Source organism: Anas acuta, chromosome 5 (genome assembly GCF_963932015.1).
Source record: "Anas acuta chromosome 5, bAnaAcu1.1, whole genome shotgun sequence".
Lineage (NCBI taxonomy): Eukaryota > Metazoa > Chordata > Aves > Anseriformes > Anatidae > Anas > Anas acuta.
This window is the reverse complement of record NC_088983.1, coordinates 44,476,099-44,503,247: the sequence shown is the minus strand read 5'-3', so window position 1 is coordinate 44,503,247 and position 27,149 is coordinate 44,476,099. Positions and strand designations below refer to the sequence as shown.

Below are 27,149 nucleotides of genomic sequence, written 5' to 3'. Positions count from 1 at the left end.
CCTTTATAATTATTCATATTCTTACTTTATGAATAGCAAATGCCCTCAGAATGTCTGAATCTTTGGCTGCACCTTTTACTGCAGTTGCAGCAAAAAAAAAAAAAAAAAAAAAAAAAAAAACGACTTGCTTTCCTTCCAGTAATAGATCTGAAATTTACTAAACTCTTATTAAAGATGGAAAGACAAACAGTAGGAAAGCTAATAGCTACTGCACTTTCAAAACACCTGGTTATTGTTTGACAATCATATCAACATTTTGCTTTTTTAAGTATACTAACAGAAATAGGATAGTACTGAACCATGTTTTAAATCAATACCGTGCCAGTTGCCAGCACTGATACATGAAGTATTTTCTAGACTATTTTGCTAACGGAAGGCCACGGGAAATAAATGGGTGATATTCATGGTATCAAAAGATAGCAGGTTAAGAGGAGAGCTACACATACAATAAATAATTAAATAAAGAGACAGGGAAAAGAACAAGATACCTTTAGGGCATTAAAACTGAAAACAGCTATTCTTTCCATTTAAGCCTATCAGCCTGTAACAACTTCAATTGGATTGTGAAATTAAAATACATTCTCTTCAAACCTTCAGTATAACATTGCAAATTCAAGGACAAGTCTAAATATTCAGACCGAGTGCGTTTTCTGTAGGCCTTTGTCTTAGCCTGTCTGCCTGAAAAATAATATTTAGGCATGCAGCATCTTTTCTCGGCATGATTTTCACAAGGCAAAACCCACACATTCTCATATTAGGAAAACCTCATAAAACAGGAAAAATAATGGTGCAATTAAGACCGGCGCAGCATTTTGCACTTACCGTGTCCTGTTCAAATCATCCTCTTTTGATGTTTACGGCACATCTGTAGGATGCAATACTAGGAGGTGCCTTGTGTGACCTGCTGCATGATGCTGTGACATCAGTTCAGATGATGCAGCTCATTATGGGAAAGACTGCTGTTGCTATGGCAACCGGGATGTGAGACGAATCCTTACTGCATTTCCAGGGGAGCCCGAGACAATACGGAAGCCCTTTAAAGAAACAGACAAAACGCAAACAGGCTGTTAAAGTACTGTGCCACGGATCTGGGAGTCCATGTTCGAGTACACGCCTTTTATCAAGCAACGTTTTTGACAAATTATTCCAGCATGGTGACACCAAATCAAGATGTGCAAGCTACACGTGATTCTCATATTTAAAACTTAATACTGTATTATCAATTCAGGCACAAATTTTACAAGTCAAATTTCTTTATTTTAAATAGGGCTCTTAAATGATAAAGTCAGTAGTTTGATTTTAACACCAGAGCTGTACAGACGATTGCTATTTTACAGTATTTTAAGAAGCGTGCATCTTTCCCTGCCCCACCCTGCTCCTACATCCAATCTGTCATCTTAAAAAAAAAGATCCCGTTGCCAGGGAAAAAAGCACCCGGTACTTCAAAGCGATCACATTTTGCACTGTTGGGTGAATGACAATGAGTTTAAAAAAAAAAAAAAAAAAAGGCTTTTTATTCACAAGAGTGTGAAGAAGTTTCTAGCCAACCAAGTAAAAATCTCCTTATCATTTTTCAACTGGAGGGCGACCCACACTCCCATCTGCATGCTGAGTAGCTGGGCTTTCATCTGCCCATCAGGCAGACAGCCCATAGGGGACTGAAAGCTGTGGGCAAGCTGGGTGCCCAGCAAGGCTCTGCTGCATCCCCACCCGCCAGGCACAGCAGGGTGGCCACCACAGGGACAGAGCCACCTCATACCCTGCTCAGTGGCTGAGGTGGGAGGTTGAGCCCATTGGTCTCGCCTCCAGAGGCAGCAACCCACACTTGTCCCCCCTTAGTAGAGGTGCCGAGAGGAGGAAAGGCTGTGAGCATTAAGAATAGCTGTCTGGAAATTAAAATGCACGACTGAAGAAGAACCAGCACAGGTTTTGGCTAGTCGCCAGTTCTACTTGGATAAGAAAAGTTTCTGGCAAAAACTCCTCTCCCAAGCCATGACAATCCCTTCTACATGGTCAGAAGAGTGCACAAAAGGCTGGACACCATGCACTCAATATGCTGAGGCCCAGAGCGACACAAAAGCCAAATCTGACCCAAGAAGCCTCAATGTCCTGAAGGTGGCCAATAAATACCGCTGGCACTGACTGAAGCACATAACATCATTAAACTTCGGTCTATAAACAATTTTCTTTTCAATCTTTGATTTCAGAGGAAACCATTTGAAATAATTATATCCTCTTCCCTCTGACCCACTTTGAAAGAAAAGATAGCATTCAAATCTTTTGATTAATGGTTGAGTTCAAAGCTTCTCCACAAAACAAGGAAATATCTCAACCTAAGTAGCACCAAATCTCTTCACCCCGTATGTTCCCATTTTTACACTCTTTTAACATTAATCCTACGCCAGTACAAACACAAGAAATAAAGCTCTCAATTCAACTCCATTGCAAATTGCATCTACTGACCCATAATAAAGTTTTACTCACAAAAGAGTGATAGCTGATTTATTTCTAGATTGTTTTTAAGAGCTTTCTTAAGTCCCTTAGGCTATAACCCACAGTTTAGCAGAGGACAACACTACTGAAATATGATTTAGGCTAGATTGACATGAAAGTTAGGGGATGTCATTAAAACTTTATAAAGTTTACAGTTCACTGAATGTTACGCTGTCCAAATAAATGGCAGCTTCCTGAAACTCACATAAAGGAACCATTTCTCCTTCACCGATTGCTCGTTGGCACAATTTTTATTACTTTTACTGCTATGGGAGCACCAAATGGGACCAGCAAGCTTTTGTTTATTCTTGAGAAAAATGACAAAAAATCAGGATCATCATTGCAGCAAGCCAGGAGTAATAATCCAGTTGGCATAGCAGCCATGGCTCTCGTGTGGCAAGGATGGGGTCGGGCAGCAGCAGCAAGGGAATGTCAGAATCACTCTACCCAGGCTTCTGCCCATTTGCAATCAACTGCAAACTGCCCAAGCCTGTGCATTCACAGATGCAAATGATAATACAGAAACGGAGGAAAAATTATAGTGATTTTCCTGACTTTTGACTGTTTGGCATTCTTTACATGTCAGTCTGTTCTGCGGAGGGTTGTTTATTTTTTTTCCCCCTCAAAAAACATCCACAGTGAGACACGGCAGTGTCAGACTGTGCAACACAGTCATGCCAAGAAGGCCCCAAGCAGAGCACAAAGCAAGGATTTTCTGCATAGGTGCTATGAATAGTACTAGTATGACTTTATGTTAAGGACAGCAACCACTACATGCTAGAAAGGAATTTCTACCTTGCAAGTACCACATGTAAGGCCCATAAGCTTTGCAACCTCTTAGTTGCTTCATTTCCCATTTTGTAAGGGCTGAGAATCTGGAGGGAGAGAGCTAGGCCTAACAGCTCCAGCTAACTTTTTTTTTTTTTTGTAAAGGGAAAAACAGTGAAGACTATTTTAAAAAACATGTACAGTTATTGACCCAACCCAGGATGGACATCTCTTAAGTCTAAGCTTTAAAATTGCTTTCCATTCCTTCTTCAGGTTTGTTGAAACAGGAGATGGGGAGAACCCAACCCACCCAACCACCCCACAAACACCATCATCATTTGATGCATCACCACTGGGTTTTCAAGCCAAGAGTTGTGACTTTTTATAACAAAGTAGGAATATTTTGTTCTACTTTTCATTAATCACATTCTTCCTCTCCAGCACAAGCTGCAATGTTTTACTATTGTCTCCCCTGCAATCTTCTGATTTGAAGGGCAGAAGTTTTATTGATTTTGATCCGAAAAAGAAAAATTCCATCTACTACTGCCATTTTTTCCCCTTACTATCAATTTATGAGGATAACAATGTGTAGCACAATCCACATAAGTTTTCAATAAGCAAGACTCCACCCTATAAGTAGTCAGTGCCTTAATTTGACAAAGTTCTGTTTCCTCTCAATAAGACCAGTAATAAACCAGGGCCAAACCCACTACAATTTATTTTCCATTTAACTACATTCAAGAAAATGAATTAAGAGCAAACTCACAAACACAGCTAAACAAAGTGAAATGCGATTGCAGACCTTTTCTCTGCAAAAATCCAGATGTTTCCTTCTGGGGCTCCTACCCCCCACCCCCCTAAACACCAGGAAATGGCTGCTTACCATTTACCAGCTACCCTACCCAGATAGCCAAGAGAAGCACGTTGAAGTACCTAAGGAAATGAGAACTGCATATTCTTGAATTACATGCCAGACAAGCCAGAGGCAGGCTCTAAATTTTAAAAATAAAAAAAATAAATAAAATCAGAAAAAGCAAAACCATAATTACTGAATGCTGATGCACAACAGATCAGTAAATGTATAACAATACTCCAAGGAAGCCATCATTCTCATTCAGGAAGATTTTGCAATCCAGTTCAAGAGCTTATCTCCCAGATTCTATATGTGGTTTGCCTTAACACAAACAGCTATATATCACAGTTCTCATTCCACCAGACTATCAGAAGAGCAGAGGTCATATACATTGACAATAACTCTACCCCTCTCCTCCAAAGGAAAGACATATAAATTTAAGTCTTATTGAATCCGTTGAAATTACTCCATTAACTGAACATTACATTGCAAATATTGATGAGAGATGTGCAGCCTGCCTTAACTAAACTCAGTAAGCACACACCTACCTAGCACTATAGGTAGGGGATGCTTTCTGCTCTGTCACAAGGCCATCCAGTTGGTTTTTGTTGCTCCATTCAGAGAGAGATGTGTGAGATCCACTGTTCTGCTGTGCCTGGCATTGAGCAGAACAAGCAGCAGTGTTCCCACAACTACACAGCTGGCACGCACCAGCCAGGACCACAGACATTTCTCCCAGGTTGGAGCTCTTCGTTCATACAGTCAGCATCCAAGGAAGTCCTTATTTACAAGATGCGCATTTCACATTGGTTACCATGGCCTAAAGGGGAATAGGGTCACTGGTTTTCTATCTGGGCATTGGGCTCCGCAGAGGTCATGGGATTAAAAGGCTGAAGAGCCTGTTTGTTCTCTGTAAGTGGGGCCGCTTTGCATCACCTTTTTGAAGGTTAGTAGCTTTGAAGGTGACGGTGCTTCTGCTTCTTCTTTTTCAAGAACATGAACACATTCAGTACAAACACCTGGTACTCTATCCAGAAACAACTTGACAAATTAGGGAAAAAAAATGAGTCAAGAGCATATAATAAACACAGACAACAGTAATGCTGAAAACCAGACAGTTTAATTCATCCCTTGTCTACATCCACATGGTAAAATAAAAATCTTTTCACTCCATCTTATACTATATTTAAGACTCAATGTATTGTGCCAGAAAGCAAGGCAGCACCCCCATTCCCAACACACAGAAAGAGTACATCAGGGATGTGAGTAACTTCTGCCAGCCACTAATAAGCTGATGTTCTTCAGATGGAGAAACAAGTTCCAGGTGTTGTGGTCTAGCTCTGGACCAAGTACCACAGTGCTGAAACACCTCAGGGCACAGAATATTGTATATTAGTAATAGACTTCAGTGTGTTCTGTTTTCCTTTGGTCTCATGCCTTCAGCCACCCAAGAAGTATATTATTAACATGCCCTGTGAGGTCTTCAGCTTATTAAAGTAACATTTATATGGAAAAATGAGTAAAAAGAGCTTGACAGTATTCTCTCAATGTTACTAAATACAACCTATCTACAGTACAAAGACCAGACACCTCTATTAAAACTTAAGCTTTCCCAAATCAGTAAAGTTCAGAAGACTTCCAACTTGCATACCCTGTCATTTGCTATGATAGGCAGCACCAGAGGTCACAGTCATGCTTTCACCATTGCTACAGCAATAGCTGTTGATCAATATACCTCCTGCACATATATTCCCATGTCTCCTCTCCACTCATATAAGTCTGGTCTGAAGTTAAGACCTGATCACTTCATATCTTGACTACTGCAAAATCCTCTGCTCCAGACAGCATTCCCTTTTCATTTTCCCTTTTCCATTCAGGATATCAGCAATAAATTCATCCATCTCTGATTCATTTTACACTGAGCTTTAATATTTGTAGTTTTTTCGTTTATTTGCACTTTAATCATACTGGAAGACTTGGCACAGCTTTACCTTACTGCTCCCATAGAGTCGACTATGTTTTGCTCTGCCAATAACTTCATAACCTGTTCCCCCTAACTTCGCTTCCTTTCCCACACTCTCCTGCCAGCAAGAAAATCACCAATCAAAAAAAAAAAAATCAGTAATGAATCTTAACCTTCACTGAACTTCCAACAACATTGTCTTCCACAGCTACTGGCAAGCAAGGAAGGGGAAAAAAAAAAAAAAGGCAAGCTGATCACCATCACTGACAGGCTTATATACTACACTTGGCCCACATATTTTTAAAACATTGAGTTTTCCTCCCCTCCCTCCATCCCTCCTCTCCCAATCAATCCAAGACACTCTTCTCCACTTGCTTCATGCATTCATTATGTATTGCATTTTAGGAACAACAGGCTAATGGCATAAATGCAGTACACAGAGTGAAAAATCCATGTGAAAAGCCGAATAAGCATTTTGGCTCCATGCTGCTGTATTTCAATTGTTATTTGTTCTTGAATAGCCTAGTGTGAACCTAGCTTATATGTGCTTATGCCAGCTGCTGGTTTTGCATGCTTACACCTAACTTCTAGCCTAATCTAAAGCCATCACTTTCTGTATATATACACGGAGAGGCTAAAGCATAAAATTAATTTTCAGAATCTGAAGTCAACACTCATTTAACAACAAAAATTCCTCTCTTAACAGAGACAATGCTTTCAAAAACACCTATTTACAAGAAGGCTAGTTAAAAACCTAGTTCAGTATTCAGTGAATTATGATTCAGAATTTAAAAACAGTATGGCGGCAAAAAAAGAAGTTTGTTTACTAGTGTAATGAATACAGAGTTAAGGATAAAAAAAAAAAAGAAAACATCAGGAAGAATACAGCAAGAAATACTAAGCAATTCCTAGTGATTAAAGTTTGCTGCAAGGTACTAAACCCATACATAGCAGAAGCATTTAGCACAAGTAGAAAATCCCTCATTATACTTTGAAGAAGTTAGTGTTATATGTCAGTTTGATAGCCACAGAGAAAAAGAGCTTTAGAGAAAATGCAGAATAGGCCCAACAGCACATTACAAACCCCACTCAGCTTATTATCACCTCATAAGTAGTTTGTGCTGGAAGCACTTTTTTTATTTTAGTAAAATTAAAAAAAATAAATAAATCACATTCCAGTCATCAACCCTTCTGCTGAAGTAACCTAGATGCTGGGAGACAACAAATCTGTCAATTTTTGTGTAAGGATTGAAACCACTGTTTTAAATTAAAAAAAAACTGTAGCCACTTTCTTTTTCTCCACCTTGGCCACTGGTGTCAAACACCAACCAAACACCAGCTGCATTCACTGACCGACTAACAGGATGCAAATAAGGTGCCTGTGTCTAGACTAGAGGTGTATAAACAGCTCTCAAGACACGCAATTACTTCGGGAGTTCTGTACAGAGATTTAGGAGCAGCACAGAAGCTGTGGAAGCAACCTCAAACTTAACAAAGTACTTGCTTTGTATTATAAACAATAACTACTTATGCTTACAATCCAAAGACAAATACACTTAGTTATATTACTATTACAGCTAGAATTTCTTGTTACAGACTTGCTTATTCAGAACCCCTACTATATGGATGCACATTTGTCTTGATGTGTGTTATTTTGTATACTGAAAATAGTAATTATTCTGATTACTTTTAAATTAGATTTTATATTACAACACTCATCACAATAAGCATTAACTACCAATAACTAACAGATACTCTTCATCCGTCAGAGTTTGAATACTATTTATGTGACTGCCTCTCTACATACAGCTGTGGTTATAGTCAGTCTACAAAAATGCTTAAGTCTTAATAAATAATAACCATCAAGTAACTAGAATGTTATCACCCTGAGTTGCACATGCCATAGGCTTAATTCTCCAGCAAACTTGGGATAGCACTGCTCTGAAAACAAGGTCCCTAGGTTAAAATTGCCCATTTGATCTAAGCCTGTCACTTGCTTACTACTTACGCGAACTCTGGAAGTATTCTTAAGCCCGCATGCAAAAAAAAAAAAAAAAAAAATCCACTAATGATTGAAGATCTGCATATTTTCCCTAGCACCTACGCAATAAAGCATAGCAGACATTTAACAAGCAGTGCAATTCACCATAACATAAGCTTACAAATCATACTCTGCTTCCCTCTAACCTATCCAATGAAAAGGGCAGCTTTAAAACATACCCTCAAGATAGAGCCACAACACAAATAACTTTATTTTGAAATTGATTATTTCCATAGCACATCAAGTGCATGGAGCAAAGCATATGCAATGATATGGACAGCCAGGTTTGGCAGTAAGATCACAAGTAGTTTCTTTCAGCTTTAAAGAGATCTGGCATGCTGTCTTATCTGTCTGTAGGAGAGGATGGCAGACACCATGCTTTAGCTACCTTCCTACTTTATTAGTAGTATAACTGAACATCAAATGAGGTGTTTTCTTGACTCTGAGGATTAGTGAAATCGGTAATTACAACAGAAAGAGGAAACAGTTACTGGAAAAAGAGAGGAAGACTTCAGGTAGAGAATTCCTAAACAATTCCCACACAGCCCTCTGGTACCCCCAAAATATGCACTGTTGGTCATTTAAAGCTCTGACAGAGTAAGAAATAGCATTACGTGGGAACAAAGAGATCTCCCTGCCTGCTCATCAGGATTAGAAGCACAACTGTGAAAACAAGCACTTCCCCAACCCAGCTTAACATCCCTCATCACCTCCTCCTCTCACCTCCTTTCAGGAGCTGCAAGGAGTTTTTCTGTCATAGCAGCTACCTACAAACTATCAGCCTCGACTACGTCTCTGTGGAGCAGCTGCATCAGAAAAACTCTCTTCTGCTTTACCGTTCCCACCCCACTTGTGCTGAAAATAAACTTCAACAGGCTGATTTAGCTGCTACCATAAACCCTGACACAGAGACAAGCAACAGGGAGTACAGCACAGCTATTGCTGGAATTAGTTGATCCTTAAGGTCCCTCACAACCCAAACCAATCTCTGACTCTGTAACTCTACTGTCAGAGAAACGCTAAGGACACATGGCAGAGAAAAGCTCCAAAGCCAGAGAAGAAAAGAAGGTCAACCATGAGAGAAGAAGGTTAATTTCTGCCTCAAAACCCCCAGACCAGGTCCTGCACCCAATCCAACTAGAGAAGAGAGAACAAAAACAAGCAAAATTATCAAGTTACCAAAACCCCAGTTTTTTTATAAATAAATAAATAAATAAATAAAACTGACCTGCTGTCCCACACATATCCTCTCCACCAGCTGCTGCTGAAATGGCCGAGAGCTGAGCCCATCAGGGGCCAACTGATCCCACTTAGGGGCCCTCCCTCCTTCTCCTCAGCTTTAACCCCAGCATTGGGGCTCTGGCCCTGGACAAACAGGTGCTCAGGGTGGGCCAGGGCAAATACGTGTTTGCTTTTTTTTTCTTCTTTTTACCAGTATGGCAGCTCTATCAAGGCACCAAAATCTAATCTTTGGCTCTATAGTACAACTGACATAGATTTGCTGCTGGAGGGTGGCCTCAGCTATGTGTGCTGAATAAGTCTGGTGATCTACAGGCAATGCTCTGGCTGTATTTTACGTGAGCAGAAGCCCCTTCAAAGTGGTGAAGTTGTTGGGAGTTTAAGAAAAAAAGGTCAAAGCCATAACAAGGTACAGAGACTGTGTGGCTCTCTGATTTTTACAGGTGTTTTCTTTAAAGGGTTAAGGAATTAGGTGTGCTTACAGAACTATGTGAAACAACTTCATCAAATCTCAGCCGCAAAGCTGATGTAGCTGTCCTTTCATATTGCCAACCAGCCAACGCATATATCCAAATCAGACAAACTGAGGGAGCTGCCATGAGAACACTAGGTACAACGTAGTTTTTATCCCTGTAGGGCCAGCTAAGCAAAACGTTGCCCTAAGGTGACAGGGCTGAGACCTAAAAATGTAAGTGCTGGCTCAGATGGGAACACAGGGCCTGGGAGTGCTGACAGCCACACTCAATCCTGTAGCCTTGCTGTGGGACCCTACAACAACCAGATGTAGTCCAGCCTTCAGCAGAATCTCCTGCAATGCTGCTGTGGTAAATGTCAGGTCCGCAGCACCAGCTGCTTTGCCCCACAGCTCCACTCTCACCAGGAGGCAGGATCCTCTGGTGCAGGCATGGCCATCGAGGCTGGGCCATGAGACCCTGTAGGGTCCCTGCAGTGTTCCTTCACTAGTCACAGCTCCGGGAGCAGCTGGCTCTGCACCAGCCTTATTAGCTCTGTGGTGCATTAGAGAGACTGCATAGCCTCAAAATCTGGATCTCCCTGAAGACCGTATAGCTGCATTCACACGGCACAGCATCTGATCTAATAAAGACCTGAGCTGACTCTGCAGTATTACTTCTTCCCCTCCCAGTCATACAACTAAATCATCTCTCTCCCTATGGCATAGTCCATCTCCCCACCCCCCTCCTTTGCTTGCATCCTCCCCTAACAATTAACCTTTAACACTCAACCTCTATATACTCTGTTATCAAAATCTTTCAAAACCATAATTCACATATATTGCTAGAACATTTCGGATGTTGCTGACCACAGTCTGTAGACTGCATCTTCGCTTGATGTGGCTGAGCTTCCCCTGCCCTCAGTACTGCAAGGCTAATGTTGTCCCTTCACAGGCCTTCTAGGTGTCTGGCCCCTGCCTGACACTGGGAAGGAATGGGCAGCTATGCTTGGATGGCAAATAGAAAAGGGATCTTATGGGTTCAAGACTGGATTCCACAGTTTTCCATATAAAATTCTTCAAATGCAGCTGAGCATTTGTTCATTTTTCACCAAAAAAGATAAATCTTAATCCTTCCTCCCGAGTCCCTTCTTAACTTTCCAGCAGCACAGTTCCACCTCTTCCCTCACACTAATGAAACTTGTCAGATAATTTCATCAGCCCATTTAACTCACTAGCTCAGCAGAAAATGTTCAAATTTCAGCTAGATTTATTTTCTGCTAAATTAGTAAAATAAATTGACTGAGTGTAAACAGTTGAGTCTGTGACACTCCTAGTTTTAGGAGAAGCAAACTAACAGATGGTCTCACCTCTCTCTCGAAACTGCATATTTCTCTAGCATATTTTTTGTGGGCTTGATGGGGAAGGGTTCATACCATGGTGATACAGAGTGCTAGATGCTGGAACCAGGGCTTGGGGAGAGAAGCTCACCTGACACTGCCTTTCTTGTAGTTCTAGAACACCTGCATGTACTGATCAACAGATGTGCTTGTTCTGTCCCATCATCCATGTTGCTTATACCTCCAATTAATCAGCATCATCAGAATATATACTTCTCTGTCCTCTGTGTCCTTTTTTTTTTTTTTTTTCCCCCATATTTTGCTTGGATTAGGTTTATCATTCTTGTGGGTTTTGTGAAATACTTCTCTATCCCCCACAATCATATACTAACAGATGTATCTGTTCAACTCAGACCATATTTTTGGCAAACTAGAGGATGCCATCTCATTCCCTGCATAAAATAGGTCAAGTTTACCTAGCACACTGTTTCTCCATCCTCTTTTATTCTCATTCAATAGCCATGGGCCTTATGCATTATATGAATTCAAAAGGCAGAATGGTTATATTTCCTTGTGAACTTTTCTATGATACTTGTCACCAGAGTACCCGTAAGCTTCACAAAACCAAGCTAATTCATGCTCACAAAACCCCTCTAACGGGAGAGGTTTTAAACTCTCTTTAAGGAAGATAAACAAAAGCACAAAAAGATTAAAAATAAAAGTCTGATGGATTTTTTGTGTCTGATCTAAGATTTGACTTTTGGAGAACACATGGCTTTCTATATCATGTTTTCTATTCAAAGCACAGCTGCTGTTGATTTCAGTTTCAGCTGTGAGCATTCAGCAAGCCATTCCCAGGGTGTCATGTGAGGCCCAAGGAAAACAAGGAAACAACTATTGATGTGACAAAGTTTAGTTTAAATAAATTGGCCAAAATCATACAGAAGCTCTGTGGCAGAGAAACAAGCAAGAACCACTCTGAACTCAATGGACTAAATTATGAGCTTTTTAAAAAACCTTCTTGTCTTCATTGGCTGAATGGTTTCAAACACAGAGGAGCAAAGGGAGGCAGAAATCTTCTGCCCTTTATTGCTTTCACTCCTTTGTCAGGAATCCTTCCTGGGCACTGAATAAGACAGGCATTTGTGGTGGGGGGGGATAACAGATGACCATTATAATTACAGACTGCATTAGAAAGCACTCATACAATAGGTTCAGTTAATTTTTTTTTTTTTATTGTTACTTACCTTAGCCAACTCAGGCAGTCATTTGACTAACAGTGACCTTGAGAATGGTTTGTTTGTTTGTTTGTTTTCCAAATAGTACATGTAATTTTATGTGTTAAATCCTACGTGGGGTAGATTTGTATCTCTGATTTAACTTAAAATAAAAGGCCTATATTATGTACAATAGAGGTAGCAAAATGACAGTTTAACTGAGGTACATGCATAGAATGCACAAGCCAAGGCTGAAGAGCAGACCCAGGTACTGTCTGGCCGTGAAGCAAGGCTCAATTCTAATGCTGTGAACAGGCAGATAACTGACTTACAATATAAGTGATTTTTCTTTGGTAATCTTTGGAGCATAAATACACAATAAATCAGAATACATTTTCATAGGACGAATATTAAGCAATAAATGTATAGAATTACTGGCTGCCAGCAGACAAAAAGAGCAATTAATCACTTTTCTAATGCAAGGTTAGCTAATACATAGCTGGGAATCTCAGAATCTCAGTGCATTGAGAATTATAAAGCTGTGCAGAATTTGTGCTTCTACTTAAAGCTATCACTTACGAATGTATTTCTCAGATTAAAAAATAAAATAAAATAAAAAGATATTTATCAGCTTTTGATTAAAACAAAATCTGAATTTTACATGCTTCCTGAAAATTTGTCAAAAAAAAAAAAAAAAAAAAGTTTTATTGATTAGATTATTCTTCTGGTTAAAAGCAATATTTATTTTATTATACCTAGATGTAAAAGAAAAGAACCACAATCAGTTATATATGTCAATTTCTACAATACAGGAATACTTGAAAATACAAAAAAAAAAAAAAAAAGGCTGTGAAAGCATTAAATGAGAACATGAAACATGACAGCCCAGACACAATGTCTGCACACCTGCCTCTTCACGATGAAAGTGATCTAAAAAAAGAAGGGGGGGAGACAGCAAGACAAGGCTGTGCTGCAGCATGGTCCCCATGGATGTTTCACCAGGAGCTGAGGACAAGCACAATGAGCGACTGGCTCCCCAGCATGCTGTGGGCATGCCACTGGTGTCAGCAGCAAGGCATCGTACAAGTAATATAGCTTTATTTCTCCAAAGGACTGAGTTCACTTTAAAGAAAAACAACAAATGCCTTTATCCTTCAGTCAGCAAAATATCTGCAGGCTTTAATCCCTGACGAGTCTTTTTGCATTATGACTTTAAGATAAAGCATTACTTACCTGTCCACAGGCACAGCTACAGATTTAATCCACTCAGACATTATTTTGTGACTCAGTTATTCCCAAGTTTTGGCATCTTGATAAATGCCATCTTGGCCTGGACAAAACCGTCTTTTTGGTGACTGTCACACTGCCTGTATGCCTTTTTGTATGCCTTTGTTTTCTCACAGGTCTAAGTGGTTAGCTTAAATTTCAGTTCCTTTCCTAAGCCATCCCCACCACACCACCACCTTTGCTTATCCATTTCCATATAATCCTCAGGTGCAAAACTGTACAGCCATTAATAAATTCCATGACAGATTTCTTAATAACACTCATTTTTTACCAAAGCTCCTCATAAGCATCTGAAAAAACTTTATTTGCAATTAAAAAAAAAATCTTCTTAAACGTCTCTTTTATTTATTCTAGGTATTCTGCAGTTCATAATGCAGAGGTATCAAGGTACCAGCAGCCCATCACACTGATCAGTAATAGAGCCGAGGGTGGACATTTTTTCATTAGACCAGCTCACAGAGCTGGAAAATTAAATATTAGTCCTTCTTCATAAACATAAGCAAAGAGTTTTAAAGATATGTACAATCTGAGAATAAATGCTTTCAAAAATCAGAGTTCAATATCTGAGAGAAAATGGAGCTGGTAGTTGTGAAGTGAAAAAGGGTGCTGGAGAGAGAAGTAATACAGTGGTTCTCTCCAATAGGCAAGAGAAAGATGGATAAATTATCATATATGGGACAAGAGGGAATAGCTGATGGCATGGAATGAAAATAAAACGTAAAACTATGTAACTTTTGAGTTCATGTTTTGAGTAAAGTTTTAAACTCTACTTACAAGATTTATCTACAACAGACATTTTTAGGGCTCCCTGAGAGGACAGAGATGGAGGAATCACCTTAAGACATTTTTCTCCTGCTGAGTGTTCATCTCTTTTATTGATTGTCTCTTTTAATGATTGTGAGTTTATTCTGGAGCAATATGGCTATTTAAATTACCCTCCACTGTTTTCATGAGGGCATTTTGTACCTGGATAAAATGCATTTAATTCTGGGAAGTTCATGTGTATCATCAATAGATTTTAATGGCTCTGCCTGGAAGACACTTAGATATCATTTGTGGGGAGGTGTTTATTGCTTTTTGATCATTATATTATGCTCTGTAGTCCAAGATTGTTCTGCAGCATAGGTCACAATTATTTTGTTAATTTTGAGTGCAATGTTATTGAAATCTAGGCTGAACTAGTATGTGACAAGAGGAGCAGATTATCAGTGGGATTCTTCCTCTCAAGTTTAAGTTGGCATGTATTGAGTGTAGCAGCTGAATTTCTTAAAGAGCACTTCTTTTTTTTTTTTTTTTTCTGTCTGTATGGCATCTTCAAAACTAGGTTTCATCCATGGCAAGAACTCTGTGGCAGCATAACCACTGAACAAGTAAGCAACAGTAACACTTTGTGATGATGGTTCATTTATTAGTCATGTCTCTCTAAACCAGTTACAGTAAGCTATTTAATGCTAGATAGTGATATCCTCTCCCCCATTTTATGTAATTTAATATACATAATGGAGTTCTGGACTGTCTTGTATTTGAAACGTAGGGGTATTGCTACCTAAAAATCAAGAACATCATATGGGGTGTTTTGTTTTATTTTTTACAAAAGACTGGGGAGAAGCATGTACACTTGGACAACATGTCCAGTATAGATAAGGATATAGAAATTATCTGTCAGACACCATGGCAGAATGCCATGAAGTCTTATCATAGATAAGGATAATCAGGATAACATAGGAGGAACTTGGTGGTACACACAGTCAGTGGAACACCATGAAGCCTGCAAACTCAGCAGTAATGGTGGGAAAACAGCACACAAAGCTACAGAAAGCCTAGAACTGAGTCAGTCACAAGCTGACTACATCAATGAGTAACAGAATTCTACTGAGATAAAATCTCAGGGCTAAATGAGAAAAAAAAAAAAAAAGAAAAATGAGTTTATATTACAGCTGGGTACTAGGAGGCCTCTTGCAGGTACAAAGCACTGTAAATGGTCATTTTATTTCTCAAAATGGTGACACTGGAAGAGATCAGAGAATCTCTGAAAGGAAAATTGAAAGACACTTCAATATATCCTCATGTAAAAATGGATATAATAGTGCAACAGAGATTTTTAGGCACAATTAATGATGCTTCATGGAGAACCTGGCTAGAGAGCCCCTCAGAAGAAAGTGTCACTTGACTACACTGTGAGTAGCACATAGGACCTGTTTCAAAAAGTCATGATCAAAAGCTGTTCTGTAACAGCAACTGTAATGCTATAATGTACAAAAACACAATGTCCTTGCCAGAGGAATGGGAGAAGGGAAAAAAAAAAAAGTGTCATAGATAGATCAACTTCAGAAAGTTACTACATAGATAGCTTTGTGAAAAGAAGCTAAATAAGACATCTAAGAGTTAAATCTTCGTAAGCAAGTTGGAGACAACTTAAAGACACTTCTTTACAGGCACAGAAAAAAACACATCATCTTTCAAAAAAGGCTATGGAAGGGCAAAAAGCCACTAAAGAGCAGGGTAAAGAAATTTTTAGTAGCAGGAAGGCATCAATGAAAAATCAAAAGCTACATCCAAATGAGGAATGTAGAAAAGACTATACCAAAAAAAATTGAGGAGAAAAGTTTGCACAAGCTCAAAACCAAAATGTATTGTTATTCTTTTCTTCAACATAGCAGGAACAGAAAGCTAGTGAAGTGTCCTGTGAACCTAGTACATGACCTGGGTATGCAAGACATATTGAGAAGCTAAGACCATAGTTAAAAGCTAAATCTATTTTTCACTTCTTTGGTCACTATGGAAAAGACACCAAAACTCTTTGCAGGGAAGTCACCAGATGTGTCTCAAACTGAAACATTGAGAAATTATTGTGGAACAAATAGGTAAAAGTTACAAAATCCCTACATATGAGACAGGATATTTTAAAAATGTCAATCATACTAGTGCAACTGGGAATGAAAGTGGGAAGAAAAATGATTGACTGTCATCCACCTTTTCCTAAATGCTAACTGCTTACTGGCTTTCATAAGAATGCAGGATTATTTGATTTCTCAGATATTTAATGATATATATATTTTTTAAGAGTCTGCATTTCAGAGGGCACTATTTCAAATCTCTAGTAGAATCTGTAATATAACGTGAGACTGCCAAAATTTTGCCTTTTCTCCCATAGCTTCTACATCCTGAAGGTGTATGCAGCCACAGAGAAGATGGTGAAGGGACACAGATTATATGTGTTTTCCTACCTGAAAACAGTTATTTGTTTGTTTTTAGCAGTAAGCTTTAAAATATTTTCAATAATAATGCAAAGAGCTAACCAGGCTCAATAACACAGCATAATTAAATAAACAACCCTCTCATAAGCTAGACTTTCCTATAAAACTTTACAGTTTCTCTGAAACATAGATAGAGGATTATGTATTTCTTGCATAGTGCATGAGAGACATTTTTTTAAAAACTGAAAAGAGATAGGAATTCATAGATTCCATATCCTAGGGCAATTTGTGAAAATACTAAGGTTTCTACCTTTCAAAAATGTATATTCTAGACATATTTTTCTAAGATGTAGAAATACCTGAACATTATCCATAGGGCCTTTTGGAAACTCAAAAACAGAACAGAGAATTATCCCAAGAATCCTCCAATAAATTTTATGCCAGAATTTTGAGAGAGAGATCCCAGAAATGCCTTTGGGCACATCACCAATGTTATTTCCAGGCTAATTAAAGTTGTATGCTCTCTTCCAATGGGATGACTGATGTGGCAGGTTTAACCAGGTCTTGCCAGGAAAATAAAAATATGTGCCTATTTCAATGAATCATCTCCTTTTGGCAATATGCACAGTAAATTGTACTTAGTCACCATCCAAATTTTCGCAAAAGCAACAGGTATGCATAAGACCATGTAAGTTTTGAACCTCCAAATTGTTGTCTTATACAGTGTGAATTTCCACTCCATCCATCTTTTCCTTGGCAACTCTTTCTCTGAAAGTATTAACACTAGTATTCCTCTCTCTTTTTGCCTCCTTTGCCTTCTTTTCTGAAGTGACCAAAATGTCAAAAATTCCATAATATTAGGAGTGTTGACAAATCTTAGTGCAAGGCAAGAACAGGCATGCATATTACACTGGCAGAAGATGCAGCTCCACTGTGAAAGATGAGAACTGAATCCTCCTCTTCTACTGGGTCGTGGCCCCTTGAGGTTTTATAGCTCACGGCTGTAGAGGAGAGGTGAATCACAGAAATTTTGGTTGGAAGGAACCTCTGGAAGTCTTTGTTTCAACCTGTGGCTTGAATAACGTTGGGCTGTTGCCAACAAAAGATCAGGGCAGCCGCAGCTTTGTCTAGCCATGTCATGAAAACCTCCAGGGGTGGAGCTTCCACAGCCTCTGCGTTAACTGGCTCCTGTGCTACTCTACCCTCTTCATGAAGATGTTGAAGGTTTATTTTGGGGTTTTGGTGGTGTTTGTTGTTGTTGGTTTTGTTTTTGTCTGGATGGGAGTGGAAAGTAGGAAAATTACAAGATACCATAAAAATATACGTGCACTAAATATGCTGCATATGCTAATGGCAACATCACAGTCTCTCTCTGACTTCAGGGGAGCTAAAAAATAGCAGTGGGAACTTACAACAGGTAAGAGTGTATGAATTACCAGCACCATAATGGAATAGTGAAAAGCAACTTGGTAGCTAATAGAGGGAGGAAGGATTAAAATTTCCCTTCTACTGTTCTTGTAAAGCTGTCTGTGTAAAAGCGGAACAAGTTTGTGTCTAAATTCACTATAATTTCAAGTATTTTTCCTCTTCTCCTCTTTTCTTTTTTAGATTTGAAACCAATCTGACAAGCAAGTCTCCCCAGACGCTGCTCCCTGAGCCTGGGACACCAGACGCATCAGCCTGAATCATGCTGCCTCCAGCCCTCTGAGTATTTCCTGCTTCTGAGAGAGAGCAGCTACGTTCTGACAGCTTCAATGGGAGGTGTCAGCCTGTTTCCAGAGCTTTCAAACGACATTCTGTCATTCCATGAATGATATCATTGTGTGGAACCTCTGAGATAATGAGAGTATGATCATCGTCCCACAACACCGTTTGGCTCAAAGACAGGGAAACATATGGACATTCCCTCTACACAGATTTTGCAGGGGAACATAGGGAAAATCCTACTGTCTGCAAAAGACATTTCTTAGCTTCATTTGCAACAGCCTGAATGCTATTAACAGTGGACAAGATGGAACTGGTTGGCAACAGATTGCACATCTCAACACAGAGTTTCGCTCTGTTTAAGCTTTTGCATAGAAGCGTGAAGGAGGTGAAGTCACCACAGGATGTGAAACACGCTAACACTTACTAAGGGCATTACACTGAAATAGTTGCAATGAAACCATCTCACTTTCATTGAAAGGCTATTTTTTCCCCTTCTTGCCATATTGAATGAGACTATCAGATCACTTGAGTCTGGATTTTAACCTATTCAGATAAAATGACTCACCTATAGACTACCACTCTACAGCAGATCATGATTTTATTTGGATGAAATTGGTCTGCACCAAAAAAACTAAGCTCCCAAGTCCTACAGTAAAGATAAACCAGGCCATTTAGAATCCTACATGTCATGGATAATTCTTTATTCTTGAACTTTTAATTTGCAAAATAGCAGTTAGGACCTAGCAGAAATTCTGCCAAATTCTGACACTGAGCTTCAACCACCACTTTGTCTCACTTTTCAGAATAGCTTTTCTGAGTTGTTCTGTGAAACAGGTTTTATTTTTACACACTTATCAAAAGGTTTTATTCAGTAGCTACTACTTCATTTGGTTCAGCCACTGCCTTTCAGGCCCAATCACAGCTCTTCATAGAAACTACACAGGGAAAACAATAAAACCCAAACCTCACTGTTTTCTTTCAAGGAGGGATGTCTCGCTCTCTGAAGAAACAAAGTGAAGGTAATACAAGAGACTGAAACATTTTATACTTTACCAGAAGATTGCTCTACATATGGTATATATTAAAATTCTCAGAGTTTGCATATCATATGTCATATGAGAGCAATAAATTTCCTTAATTGGCTGAAGTGTGAATTTTGAGAGAATGGAATTTTTTTTGGTAGGTGTTTAAATGTAATACAGAATTTATTTTTCATGTTAAAAGGCCACAGGCTCTAAGGCAAATTCCTTAAATGAAGAGATAATAATGTAAAACCTTTTCAGCATCCAGCATTTCTAGTCTGAGCAGGGAGAGTTCAGCAGGTTTTTAAATAAAGTATTTTGAATTGTATATGTGAAAATGTGTGGAGAAATCATTTTCCTACTACTTGCATTGCTCATCATTGCTCATTCAACAGGGAAATATTTTTAATGTATATGAAACACAGGCTGTAGCCCACCTAGCTGCCTACACTAACATGATGGAAAGCCAGCAAATACAACCTCTGTGATACTGCATTGCAGCACTTTATTTAACTCCCCTAATCAAAATATTCTGCTCAGGGCTTTAGATGCACTTGGATCTCTGAAGGATCTGGACACATTCCAGTGTAAACTTTTTTTTTTTCTTTTATAGCAACATAACAGGAAGGAGTAAACAGACAAAAAAGAGAATAACTTTCCTGCTGTGAATTTGCAAAGTATTTCTTAAGTATTAGGCCCCATCCTGCACAGTATGTAATTAAGAGTCAACTCTGTTGATACATCAGATGTCTAGTTCCCAATGATATTCTGTTTATTTACACAGGCAAAACACATTTTTTCCCCTGGTGGCATAGGCACTGAAGGCCTGTGGAGGTACACAGTATACCTCCATAGCAGCCTTCCTTCTTTGTAAAATTATCTCAGCCTGAAGCAGCTAAATTTTGAGTGTAGTTTTAAGGAGTGAAAAACAGATATTTTTCTTTCTTAAGCACAGATATCTGTCTTGATAACATCATCTATGCAGAACTACCCTGAGCCTCAGCTCTTGTATTTATACCTCAAGGGAAGGAGAGATTTCAGAGCTGATAAAAGTTGTTACAGGCTAGAGAGCCATAACATACAGCTAGACCCTCCAGGGAGTGGGAATTGCCTTCTTCTCAGTTATAAGACCTTTTGTGTCTGCTTCCCTCGTACAGCCCCCTTCAAAGCTCTTTGCAATTAACTTGCCAGGGTTCAGCTAACAGAATGAAATAGCATCCAGGTACTTACCACAGAAATAATCCTCAACAGAGCAGTGGAATAGATAAGGATGATAATTAACAGTCACAGCAATTAAAGCAATTTCATGTTGTGATATTCATTCTCAGCGGAAAGGAAAAATCGCATACATTTCTCCTGACTGACTGCCAAGATAGCTAACATGACTGAAAGATTTAATACAGAAACTTGGAACACAGAAAATCTGCCTACTCTGTTCTCTAAAGACGAAAACTGAGTGACATAGTCATCTAATCTGTGGGGTTTTTTCTGCTTTAGTGCTTTGGCCTATATTGAGTTGAAAATATCATAAGACACAGCATGCAATTTTATTTTTATTTTCCAATATGATTATGTTCACAACTTGTATTTAACTACATGTTAAAACACAGGCAAAAGCTTGAGACTGTGTTCTTTGCTGCATCTGGCAGTGAAATGTAAGAAGAAAGCCAAGTGAACTGAAAGAAAAACTGCCAAACTGAAAATGCTTTCCCCATAAACATTCCACAAAGTGTTGGTCACTTGCTACAGTTCTTGGAGGAAATCCCAGTAGATTTCTGTCACCCAGAGCTGTGAGAAGTCAGGGCACAGTGGAACTGGGAAAGGCATCTTTATAGGGATTGGAATTACACAGCTAATCGAAAATGAGATACAGATACTCTTACCATCTATATCTGTGCTGTATCTTTTGTTCTTATCAGGCAAAAAAAGACAACAAATGAAAGAAAGATAAACTAATGCACAAGTTCTTTCTCTGAAGACCTAGTGGGAAAGAAAGCCAAGCTAGCAAAGAAATCTTTCCTGTTTTTTTTTTTTTTTTCTAAAGAGCATAATGCTGTCATTTAAAATTGTAAATTGTGTGTTTAAACTTAAAATAATTCAGAAACTCTAATAATTGATAATATAAATATGCAATAATATAAATTCAATTTAAAAGAAATGTTCCACACTGTAATCCATAGATGCATTCATACTGAAGAATATAAATGTTTTGTAGAATTTGACTGAAATAAAAGACATCTGACTTTATCTGAGGACTTTAACGCACACTGTCTGCATGATCTTATACTTCAGAAAGTCATATATATTCTCATGCATACAAAGAATCTTACTCATGTCTATAGCCTCTTCTTTTAATATGCTTTTAAATGGGTTAAATCAGTCACAGATCTATGAATCTGCAGCATCAGTCATTCATTCCATATAACTCATCTCATTAGGTATATAACAGGTTAATGACACTTTTTGCCTTACATCCCCATTTCCCCACTCTTTATTTTGTTTAGAACAGCATATGACTGTTTTACATGTCCTAATGCATACCTAGCACAAAATGAACCCAAATTTGTTTAGCATGTGTTATTCTAATAGTAACACACACAACAAATATTCATAGTTTTCAGGAAAAGTTTCTGTTTGAATAATCTGTCTTCATAAAACACTCTAAATCAGAGGGGCTTTTTCTTTCCATTCCTTGTTCAAAGTGTTTGCATAATCAGCAAACATACAAAATGGAAGTGGGAGTGGACAAAATGGACCTTTTCCACTTCCTTGAAGCTCCAACACGTAGAAGAGGAAAAGCTGGATTCTCTTCTGTACACAGCAGAGAAGGAAGAAGGAATATGCAAGAGACACTCCTCACCTGACTCTCATATGCCAGCATTCTTTAAGCAGGATTTCATCTACTGGCTTGGTGAAGATCTGTAATACACAGAGCTATGTACAGTATATAGCAAAGAATTTAAAGGTTTTGCATATGAGCAATAGGGAGCTTAAACATATTTCTGTAATGTCAGGAATGAAATAAATTATGCTTTCAGATGAAATTCATGTTAACCTGGTCACCCTTGGCAGAAATTTCCCTGTTTGGCAAATGTATAATTTCAGCACCTACATTCAGGCTGGATGCTAGGGGCTCAGCCAGGAACAGAGAACAGAAACAAATACCATTCAGTACTCACCAGCGTTCATCATGGCCAATGAACAGAGAGGCTGGTGCATCTCTTAACTGCATGTACTATGATTGACTTAGAGATCAGACAAGGTAACCTTTTTAAAATAAACTATAGAATCACAGACTGGTTTGGGTTGGAAGGAACCTTAAAGACAATCTAATTGCAATCCCCCCTGCCCTGGGCAGGGACACCTCCCACCAGACCATGTTGCTCAAAGCCCCATCCAGCCTGGCCTTGAACACTGTCAGGGATGGGGCATCCACAGCTTCTCTAGGCAGCCTGTTCCAGTGCCTCACCACCCTCAGAGTGAAGAATTTCTTTCTTGTATCTAATCTAGATCTACCCTCTTTTAGTTTAAACCCATTCACCCCTGTGCTATCACTACAGCCCGTAACAGAATCCCTCCTCAGCTTTCATGTAGGCCCCCTTTAGGTAGTGGAAGGTGTGGAAGTCTCCCCAGAGTCTTCTCTTTAGGCTGAACAACCCCAAATCCCTCAGCCTAAGTATGAAGTTAGAGGTCCAAGAGAGGACAATTGCATCAAAACATATTGCTCAAAATGGGTGAGTCATGGAGACAGAGAGCGCAGGGGGATTGGTGTATTGAAGGTAGGGATAGGGTGTGAAAGACAAACAAACAAACAAACTAGGCAATACATGTGGTAATAGTTTAGTACAGGTGCAAGTGTTTTAGCTGTTAGTGATGTGGGCTGATGTCAGCACTTTTTTAAAAAAAAAAAACGTTTGGAGAGCAACAATTTTCACTCTGCTACAGGCAGTTCCTAGATGCATTTATGAAAGACATGAATTTTAATAACTGTCTTCTTTTCAGTTTCATCTCAACAGTTTAGTGATCCTTCTCCACAAGGTGGCAGAAAGACCACACAGTTGACCAATAATGGTTCTAACCAACCTCTGTCTTGTCACAGAATTACCACATTAAAAGTCCTACCACCCAAGCAAAATAAATCCTGAAACAATTAATTCTGTGCTAATTGGAACAGTGCAATTTATCCATATGATATAACAAAGGTTTAAGGAAGAAGATCACAAACAGGAGATTAAACTGCTTAGTCATCATGACCTACTCAAGCATTGTTATGCAAATGAAGGCTTTGCACATATGCTGTCCAGTAATTCCTCAGCTATCTGAACGGAAATGGATATGAAAGCAATTTGGATAAGGAAGAGGATCATATTTTAATATAAACAAAACCAGCCTGGAGGGCAATAACCTCACGTTGGATGAGTTATCAGATACTAACACTTCAGAAAAAGAAGCTCAATATAAAGTGGCTTTTATAAACTGTTTCAGCATGGGCAATGAGAGCACAGGGCATGTGAGGGAAGGCCCTCGGCCCCAGGCTGCAAAGAGCCATGCTCTGACCATGCAGCAGGGCAGCACCCGTGGGTCTGTCAGAGAAGACCAAAGTGATGGTCATCAGCTCTTGGGGAGCAGGACAAGGATTCAGGTTTAAACATGAGGTTTGGGATCAAGGTTCTGTGCAGCCTGGAGCAATTTGTGAGCTCGCCTCCATGCCCAGAAGGCAGAGGTGTCCTCCTGCACCACAGAGGGACGAGGCCTGGGGCTAAGCCCAAAGCCCTGCTGCCTGGCGCACTCACCACAGGCTCCTTCCTTACGCACAGGTTTTAAGTCACTTCTCTGAACTAGAGGTTACATTTGTGTTCCTCTCCTACATTTGCCTAAACTGGCTATAACTGACTGTAGCTGACTGTAGCAGATTAAGAAGGGAAGCAACTCTTGCCCAAGACCATGTTTTTGATAGCCCTCCCCATTTTATCTCTCTCAGTGTCGTGTCAATCTGTCTCCCTCCCCCCCCGCCACTTTTTTTTTTTTTTTTTTTTTTTTTTTTTTTTTTACAGCAGACAAAGGACACGTTTTGCATTTACATAAGAATCCCTGCTTTTGTACTGATCCTCCCAGGTTCATCTGCACCTTCAATCAATAAACAGCAATTTCCCCTTTGAGGATCCACAGTAGGAGTAATCCTCACACCGTGCAGAAAGGCCTCCAGCCCTGCTACACTGTATGAGTAGCTGGCCTTTTAAGAGGCTTAAAAAAACAACTTATGAAATATCTTTTAGTGGAACCGATTGTTGTAGTTATTTCAGAAAAAAAGTTAGAACTAAAAGATAACTGGAAGTCAGGGCAAAAGCCAGTTAAAACAGAAGTGTTAAAGCTGTGATGCCAAGTACACAGCGCAGTAATGGCAGTAAACACAGTCATGTGCTGAGGAGGCCTAATATGACCTTGTCTCAATGACAAATATCCTCTTCAAGTTGTGAAAATGTCCATGTTTTTGTTGAAAAAGGATTCCCAAGTCTGTGAAGCCAGAAAATCAAATTACGAAGGCATTTAAAAATCAGCTTAAAGTGATTAAAATTTTTGTGAAGTGTAAAAAATGGGATTTTTAAATCACTTTTGCTTGTCAGGAAGAAAGTACATCATCTGACTGAATGTGTTGCCCACATGCACGCAGAACAGCTACAAGAAGCTGGGCTGTGCTATTTGACAGCTTCAGTGTCCACCATAGTGAGAGCAGCCTCACCAGCATCATCCCTGCCTCCTGTTCTGGCCCTATAGATTGGGTAAATATATTTGCAAGAAGCTGGCCTTTTTTGTGCAAGCCCATCAAGCTTTCAGAGGCATCCCAATTTCATCTCCATCCTGTTTATGCAGTGTCAGCAAGCTGACCTGTGAAGTGGGATTGCTGTGCCTTTCTCCCACTTCTGCAGTCAGGCAAGCCAAATCTAAGCTAAAAAATAATTCAACTGAAACACATTAGTACATTTGGAGTATCACAAACAAACTTTTAAATGTATCCTTTACTGGATTTTGGTTTTTCAGTTTAAAGCAGACAGTGTTTCCAAGGTAATTTATTGGAGTTTAAGAATAGCTTCTGTTTATAGCAATGGGACTATGCTTCTACAGAGATATTGCCCTACATCTGAGAAAAGCCAGGGCAATTAACAGCACTCTTGTCACAGAAAAAGAAAATGCATTTTAAGTGCTTCCATTTCATGTATGAAAAAGATGAATCTTATTCATGACCTAAGCTGGGTAAAAAAAAAAAAAAAGTGATTCTGCTGCTGAAATTCAGGAAAAGGATTTGTCACCCTGATGGTTCACAGGTTCTTCATATGGCCTCAGGTGAGTCATGTCTCTGTGCCTTAGCTCCAACCTGGGAAACAGCAGTGGCAGCGTATCAAATCTGTTTCATCTGTGCCTTTCGCGTCTACCTAAATTGTCTTGTCTTTAGGACAGGAACAAATTCTGAGGCCTTGTTTTTTTCTTAATGGAAAATGGCTAATAAGGCATACATTAATAAAATGCTTGCCCATGCTCACACTAAACTATTTGCTACACCACAAAGGAGAGAGGAAATAAAAGCAAGTAGGCCTCACACAGGCAGTTTAATGGGGGGAATTTCTGTCACTCTACTTTTTCTCTGATCCTCAAGAAATTTTGTACAAGAACTAAGAGGGAGGCATTTCAGAGTAGGCCCAATGTCCCCTGTCCATGAAGAGACCATCTCTAGAACTTGCTGGGTCTACTCAGAAGTATACCCAAGCAGGATGAGTATTGATTCCCCTTGTCTATCTTGCAAATTCTCCCTTTGATAAGCAACCCCATGCAGTACCAGATGGATGCTTGTTCCAGCTGACAGCTTTTAGGCTTTCACACTGCCAGAACACGGGGCATGCAGGAATGAAGGAAAGGAAACAATATATTTGCTTAAGTCCTTTCGCAGAGATCTTGCATAGTCTTCTAAAGCTGCCTGGTTTTGGTGCTGAATACTTGAGTTCCTCACTAAGAACAGCTTGTTCCCTCCCCCAGATGAATGAGCTGGAGGGAACCCTGCAAATAGTTCCCAGCTTCCGACAAGGTTTTCACTATACGGGGGATAATCTACTTTGCAAAGCTTTGTAATAGTTAATGGGCATCAGGGTGGTGCAGAGAAAATTATGACTAAATGGGCTTCAGTAAAATGAAGGTAAGTTGCTGGAGCAGCACACAAAAGGAAGGCACTTTGCTGCCAAGCTAAAATGCCTCAGATCTGACACAGCCATTACTGATTACGTACACACCCCCATAACTACCTTGTCCACTCTTTGCAGAAGTGAGCATAGCTTTATGCACTCCATATCTCCTACTTAGCAGCTATCACTTAATGTCATACCCAGATAAATTGTACACAATCCTAAAAGCAATGCAGTCAGGAACCTCATTTGCAGATATTTTTTCTGTGGCATCTTCACAGATGATTTATCCCAAATTAACCTGTTTAACTAAGTGTAACAGGGACAGCATGGCTACATCTTTCTTATTCTCATAAATATTTTCTGAAGTGAAATCAAGTTTGTAATTCTTCTTAAAAA

At 39.4% G+C, this 27,149-nt stretch overlaps 1 protein-coding gene across 3 annotated transcripts in view; it reads right to left on the bottom strand.

Moving 5' to 3' along the window:
• The window catches only part of AKAP6 (A-kinase anchoring protein 6), a 284,618-nt gene extending 275,123 nt beyond the window's left edge, over nt 1-9,495 (bottom strand). Inside the window, exons 1-2 of one of the 3 annotated variants that reach the window (XM_068684445.1) lie at nt 9,347-9,495; nt 823-1,034 (exon numbers count right to left, since the gene is read on the bottom strand). The gene's annotated coding sequence lies outside the window, so the exon portion shown is untranslated. Of the gene's footprint in view, nt 1-822; nt 1,035-4,662; nt 4,881-8,841; nt 9,276-9,346 lie in introns of those variants that run through there. The other 2 variants (XM_068684446.1, XM_068684447.1) reach the window with 2 other exon arrangements.
• Nucleotides 9,496-27,149: the final 17,654 nt, after the last annotated feature.